This window comes from Carassius auratus, chromosome 3 (assembly GCF_003368295.1).
Source record: "Carassius auratus strain Wakin chromosome 3, ASM336829v1, whole genome shotgun sequence".
Classification (NCBI taxonomy): Eukaryota; Metazoa; Chordata; class Actinopteri; order Cypriniformes; family Cyprinidae; genus Carassius; species Carassius auratus.
The window spans coordinates 4,827,835-4,833,452 of record NC_039245.1 but is presented as its reverse complement, the minus strand read 5'-3'; the positions used below and the strand labels follow the sequence as shown (position 1 = coordinate 4,833,452).

General features: G+C 39.7%; 1 pseudogene; it reads right to left on the bottom strand.

The window, feature by feature from the left end:
• Positions 1-282: 282 nt before the first annotated feature.
• On the bottom strand, positions 283-4,783 carry LOC113053881 (guanine nucleotide-binding protein G(I)/G(S)/G(O) subunit gamma-T2-like; annotated as a pseudogene).
• Positions 4,784-5,618: the final 835 nt, after the last annotated feature.

The window sequence follows — 5,618 nt, the reverse complement described above, 5'->3', positions numbered from 1 at the left end:
CCGTTCTCTGGACACGGAATAAATTAAATTTTAAAATTAAATTTATGCATTTAATAGTCGCTTTTATCAAAGCGACTTACAGTGCAATCAGACTATCAATTTTTACCTATCATGTGTTCCCGGGGATGTGTATGATGTCTAGAATATAAAATTCTATGATTTCTAAAAGCTAAGCACAATGTGTTCACTCCTCATTCAAGTTCAGATAACAGACTGTTAAACAGCTCTCATTTGCACAGATTAAAACACCTATAATTTTCCACCCACAGGAAATCACATGTGCTAAGTTATTATGCATCCACCCTTCTCCTTGAAGGGGCTTCTGTCCTCAGGAACTCCGTTTATGAGAGGATCTTCTGCAGCTTGGGCCTAAACCCAATCCTTTGCGGTTTTAGAGACCTGCGGAAAGAAAAGAAAATATGTCAGACTGCGGCCTCCTAATGGTCCCTTCTTTAAAAATTCAAAATGTTTAATAAACAAAAAAAACGCAAGGTGGCACGATGTAAAGTTCTTCTTCAGGCTTTTAATCTAATTAGCAAACAAAGAAACTAACAGGCTCTCTAGTGTTCTTCACTTCCTTCTGAAGTTGTTCCAACTCCATTTTCAGGATTTCCTTATCAGACATATCCTTATCGCCTTATCAGACATATCCTTATCGCGCCATCGTACCCGAAGCAAAGAAAAAAGGAAAAGTAACATGGTCACGTTCATTTTAAATCTGTGGCAGTCACACACATTTTTTAAAGATCACATTTCTAAATACCTCTGAAAAATATGAAAAATAATGATCATAATGTAACGGGAGGAATGTGATATAAATCCCAGCACACATCCCAGTGTTTAATGGCCCAATATGTATTCTTAAAGATCAGGACACATTACTCTTTAAAGCTGTATAACACATGGGACATGTTACAGTTCATTTGAAATGCTTATGTTGTGTGTCACTGAAACAGGCTTTATTGCTCAGAAGTGAGTAGAACAGGTTTAATGATTGATTTATGTAATACTAAACTAATAATGATGATAAAGATCAGTTGAACCGGAGTTGTAAATTGACTGATATCTTGAAACTTTAAACTGAGTAAATACAGTTTTTTTCTCTCTCTCTCTCTCTTTCCCGATAACTGAATTACAGTACATAAGAATTTAAAAAGGTCTTGCAACAACTTAGTCAATGTCTTAGCGGTGTCATTGTTTGTTTTGAGCTTTTTTTAGTTGTCAATTTAAAAACTCTACTTGTCTTCTCATTAAATTCTGATGGAGGTGCCAAATTCCTAATATTGAATCAAATATTATTATAATAAACAAGTGTAATGTATGTCATAAATGCTCGCAATCTCTTTTCTACCATAACTACAGTATTGTGAACAAGGCCTAACTATTTATGTATTTTACAGAGATGTATAAAGTACTAGAGAACCATACTTGAGTAAAAGTACAAGTGCTCTATCAAAAAAGTGACTTGAGTAGAAGTAGAAGTGCTCTTTAAGCACCACACTTAAGTAGAAGTACTAAAGTATTCAAAATTTTTTGTACTTAAGTATTGCAAGTAGTCTATTTTAAAATTTACTACTCAAGTACTGAAAGTAAAAGTAGAAGTATTGTGTTATGTAGCTATTAAAGAAAGTAGTCTAAAGTTTGAACATATTGTTTTTACTATTTCAAATGATTAACCTAAAGGACAACCACAATTCCTTTGACTGTAACTTCTTGTAAACAAAAAATGGTTACTAGGGTTAGTTAGCCCAAATTGCAAAATTATGTCATTAATAACTTACCCTCATGTTGTTTCAAACCCGTAAGACATCAGAGGGTCATTTAGAATTTTTTGAAGCATCGAAAATACATTTTGGTCCAAAAATAGCAAAAACTACGACTTTATTCAGCATTGTCTTCTCTTCCGTGTCTTTTGTAAGACAGTTAAAAACAAAGCAGTTTGTGATATCTGGTTCGCGAACGAATCATTCGATGTAACCGGATCTTTTTGAAACAGTCCACCAAATCGAACTGAATCGTTTTAAACAGTTCGCGTCTCCAATACGCATTAATCCACAGATGAATTAAGACGTTAACTTGTTTAATGTGTCTGACACTCCCTCTGAGTTAAAACAAACCAATATCCCGGAGTAATTCATTGACTCAAACAGTACACTGACTGAACTGATGTGAAGAGAGAACTGAAGATGAACACCGAGCCGAGCCAGATAATGACTCGTTCACGAGTCAAGAACCGTTTCTGTCAGACTCGTCCGATTCGTGAACCGTATGTGTGCTGTCTGGGTGGTTTACTGAATCGAACTGTCAGAAAGAACTAACGTTACTGGTCATCCGAAAACCGATGCAACCGGTTCTTGACTCGTGAACGAGTCATTATCTGGCTCGGCTCGGTATTCATCTCTCTCTTCACAGCAGTTCAGTCAGCACGCGCAGTCTCGCTTGATTCGCTCAATGATGTGCCAGCTTCATCAAACCTGCCATCTACAGTTCTGGCAGTGGTTTGTAATGGAATGATTCGTAACATTAGTATAATTGTAACGAGTAACGATGCAGCACATAAAAAAAATATCGGAGTAAAAGTATTAAACTCAGCGAAAATATGTACCGAAGTAAAAGTGGAAGTAGGAGAAAAAATAATACTCTAGTAAAGTACAGATACCGCCTTTTAGTACTTAAGTACAGTAGTGAAGTAGTTCTACTTCGTTACTATACATCTCTGGTATTTTACTCTACAAGATTTGGTTGCTGTTAATGTCAATGATGATATAATATTGTCAAGATCTTTTAATCTAGTAGTGTTTCCCAGATGAGCATAATAAGGTTAACATACACTGTACATGGGCATATTTATGGAGAAACATGCTAACCAATATGATGATCTAACAGTTGTGATAACTCTGTATATGGTTCTGCCATTAGGATAAAAAGATGTTCAACTGCTGCAGTTCATTTTGATTGAGAAGATAGCAATACAATATTCAAAATTCCTCATAGCTTTCACTGTTATCAAATGTTTACCTTTTCTAGCTGTATAATTATGTATGTATATTGTAATTCATATAATTAAACCTTAAAATATACTTATTAATATAATGCATTTACAGATTTATGACCTACAGAACTGTTTGTTTCACTTACCTATTGGTCAGCTGGGCAGCCGATGCAGGGAACACGTCGCTTTCTGCAATTTAAGAGACCATGTACAGGGTTAGTGGCTGGTGATGAACTGAGCGCTTCGGTCAGCTGTCGTCACCTCTTCAGGATAACCTCCAAAAGGACTGATCCTCAACAAGCACACTTTCTTCATCCAGATTTCTTATCAGATTAAGCCATCTTGGTAATTAATGAGGTCAAATCACCAATAATCAAGGCAGAGAGGTTTATTCAGTAGTGTATGTGGGCTGTTCTTCTTACAAGATTAAATTTTATGTAACGTGCCATACAGTGTGTACAACAGTACAATATTTACAATGCTTATACAGAATTCTTATATACACTTATGTTCTTTAAAAACAAATGCATTAATTACAAACATTTCTTTCATGAGTTCACGCTTACATATAATTAGCTGAGGTATGGTATGCGTATTTGCCGTGCTGTCCGGGGAAGGGCTCCGAGCTCGGGAATGGTCCGAACCTAGAGTACCCCCCAAAAAGCAAATGGACAAGAGGACAGCTGCCAGATTAAGGATGCTCCCCAAAATAGCATTGAGTACTGGCGGAGGCTGATTTTATTTTCTGAGAAGTCTTCTCGTTGGCGGGCCAGAAGAGCCTTAAGCATTGGGAAGATAGGCCCTACCAGCTACAGGTACTGGACTATGTGGTTAGAGGCGCCCGGTCGGTAGGGCTCGAGCCGATGCTCAACGGGGGCTCACAGAGTTGGAACGGTGAGTCCTACCAGCTGATGAGGAGGAGCAGCGTGGATGTATAGCCCGACCGGGAGGGCACGAGTTCCCTAGACTGGGATAGGTCACGGTGTTGGCGTACAGGCCCTACTGGCTGATAAGCCCCTGCTATTAAGAGGCCGAAGGGCAAATGGCTAACCGAGAGGGCCAATGAAGCCTCCGACTGGAGATTAAGACTAAGGACGACAGATATCTGGGTCCTCTCGGTTTGGCAGGTAAAAAGGTTTTTGGGCTGACCGACAAGGAGACTCTTGGAACGTCCGACGGGAGGTCGATACTCATGACATCGGATGGATGAGACTTGCTTGCGGCCAGCAAGTATGGAACCCGACCGGGGGAACTCTCGCCGACTTCTGACGGGAGCAACACGCATCAAACGGGTAAGCCTCGCCAGGCGGGGGGAAAAGATGTGAGGGTAGCGGAGGGTATTATTATTATTTTTTTGACAGTATTTGAGACTCGTGGCATCGGATGGTTAAGCCTCGCCTATCGTCAAATGGAAAGGTAAAGTCATGTGGCTGGGAGACTTTCGCCAATGTCCGGTGGGGGCTCACACGATCGAACGGGTAAGTCTCTCTGACCATAGAGTGGAAAATAACGTTGTCTGGCCAGGAGGCTCTCGCTGACGTTCGACGGGAGCACACACACGATCAAACGGGTAAGCCTCTCTGACCATAAAAAAGGAAAAGGTAAGTTTGTCTAGCCGGGGGACTGCCGACGTCCGACGGGAGCTTTTACTCACGGCATCAAACGGGTAAGCCTCTCCGGATGAAAGATGGAAAGGTAAAGTTGTGTGTTCAGGAGGCTCTCACCAGCATCCAACAGGAACTTCATGTGGAGAAATGTGGATAGAGTCTTAACCCCTTTGCGTGCAAACATCGCTGACGGCCCCAGTTTATTATTGTTTCACTTTCACAGCACATTAAACATCACTGTCTTACTTCATCTGGACAAACTGTGCATCAATGGAAAGTTTAAAGACTCAAGCTTCGATATTTGACCAATATTTTGATAAAACATTGTTGCAGTGACAGATATTTAGTGATTTATGTCAGGAGTGCAAAATAATAAATCCGTATTATGCCACATTTTGAATAGAAATTCACAACTGACTCATATTCAGTCACGTCAAGAGCGGTTTATTTGTGTTCACATAGACTCACTAAACAGCGTCAATAAGGATTTACAGACCAAAGATGCATATCTGCGGAGATATATGGATATATTTACTGATGTTTACTTCATATTTCTTCAGACAGAATCGTCATTTCTATTCATTTTCCACGGATTTACGCGATCAGATGATAAACAGCCTCTCCCAGCGATCTCTGTGTGCGTGCAGTAGTCACAGCTCGTGCCGTGTGTGACTCAGACTCTGATTGGGTCTTTCAAACATCAATCTTAGAGTTTCATATCTGGACACCGCCCCATCGTGTCACATGCTTCCTGCACACTTCCTGGTAGTTATCTGGCCAAAACAACACTGAAACACCTCTGTACACACAAAATATACGAATAATAAACCCGCGATTACGATAGTAAAGCTTGGTATGAGATTTTCTTGAGATCTGGGGCGTTTTTATAAAAAAAAATCGAAAATGTACATCGGAAATGCTAACTTGTGCAGCGATGAAAAAGGCTACAAATAACATATTTTTACAACAGTAAACGACCAAATTCCACCCCTGATCGCTAAAGGAAGTTATTATAAACA